The sequence below is a fragment of the Pundamilia nyererei genome, unplaced genomic scaffold, assembly GCF_000239375.1.
Source record: "Pundamilia nyererei isolate P.nyererei 1_Seehausen unplaced genomic scaffold, PunNye1.0 scaffold00106, whole genome shotgun sequence".
NCBI classification, from domain to species: Eukaryota; Metazoa; Chordata; class Actinopteri; order Cichliformes; family Cichlidae; genus Pundamilia; species Pundamilia nyererei.
This window is the reverse complement of record NW_005187507.1, coordinates 2,213,439-2,215,334: the sequence shown is the minus strand read 5'-3', so window position 1 is coordinate 2,215,334 and position 1,896 is coordinate 2,213,439.

Genomic DNA, 1,896 nt, shown 5'->3' with positions numbered 1-1,896 from the left:
AGTCCCACAGGTGTGGAAGCCAAGGTGCTGGGAACGGGTATCTCCTTTGGTCGCAAAATGGGCATTTCTCTGTTTGGCACTGGTTTTGAATTCAAGCTGTGGTGAACTGTGCCCAGTACAGCTCTTTCTAAACCGTGCAGTGACATGTATCAAAAACAAGGCCTCAAATTTGCACATAATTAATAAAGTATCATGACATCTATAATCACCTCTGAAAGATTCTTCAAAATATGTATTGTTGCTGCTGATAAATAAATTGATGACTGATTTTGTGTTTATTTTTATTGCTTTCAGATTTAATGTCCTTAAGTGAACATTTAAAAGTTTTACCACTTCACTTATTTTATCATCTTACTTTATCGCTTTATGACACTGAGATTAAAGAACACACACCATCCCGCAGGTGGTGACAAGGAAAAGGAAAATTCATTGTAGCTTATTAGAGTTGGATGTCTCGAGACTGGTCTTGGTTGCAACACGTAGCAACTAAACTTTCCACACTGTGTCACGCTGAACATGATATAAAACGTTAAGTGATAATGACACAAAACTCCAGACACTGAAACGGGTCACTCAGCAAACACTGGGCCCATAAATCGATTTATTCCTACCTACAAAACTAAATTCAGATAAATAGCAAAATGTTATCTGAACTTTTTGATTTCTCTTTAACGTGCAGGGCTCGAAAGGATGCCTTCACTTCCTCAACTAAGAATAAACTACTTTGAGAATTCGGTATGACGCTTGTTCTACTTTTCTTAATATGACCTCAATATCATAAAACACTCAATAAAAGCACTGAAGAGAATGTGAAATCTAGTGAGTCATGAAGCTGCAGAAAATCCAAAAAAAGCACTCAACAAAAAAAGGACTGGGAAAAAAAATCATCAATTAAGTCTAATGTGGCTATGAATTTTCTTTATATAGTGAGGAACTTTGTTTCTTTCTTTCTTGTCTTCTGTATCACCACAATACTGTGATAACATACAATGTCTCCCAGAGGCTCCAGGAAACTGCAGCTCTAAACTGATGTTGGCATTTGTTCATTCAGAGTAAAACACCCGAGGATGGAATAATGGCAAAAACTGTTTATTGATCCCTCTCTTTCAAGCAAAAGCTAAATAAATTCTCATCTACTGTGCAGATATCTAAAAACAAACAACTTATTTCAACTTGGTTTTGCTTTCTGTTTCAGGCTGGAAGCTTGTGACTCAAAGTGAAACTAAAAGCCTTCTTACTGCCACTAGCTCACATATTAAATTATGACACTCTTTTTCCTGCAGTTTGTCTTAATTTGGTTTTTTTTTACATCTGGAAGCAAACCAGTGAACCTTTGGTGTCAGAATCAGCTGGTACAGACTTAAAACCTGTTTTTTTTGTTTGTTTTCTCTTTTGAAGCAACATAGTTTTTAGGTTTTGATACATTCAAGTGCAGATTTGATGGAAGAATTTAGGGGTGGGCGATATAAACGATATACGATAGAAACGATATAAATTTGGCCAACGATAGATATGACTATAGAAGTTGAACTTTTAAACCCTCGAGTACTGTTTATATATATCCTGCCTTCACAGTGAAGCCTGGAACAAACTAACAGTCTATGCCACTGTTAGTTTCACTTTTGCATTCTGTTTAAAAGAATCTTGTGAGTCACTTGTAAACCCCCCCAAGGCCTCCACCCTCCTGGTCTGCTATTTATTCCTCTGTGATGAAAGATTTTTGAGTTTTGTGTTATGTTTATTTGTAGCTTCATTTAAAGGAAGAAGAGCTTGTGAGTTGGACAATTGAAGGAAGGGAGTGAGGCACTGTGTGCAGAAAATATGGAAGGTAGGTTTCACCTGTGTGTGTGTGCGTGTGTGTGTGTGTGTGTGTGTGTGTGTGTGTGTGTGTGTGTG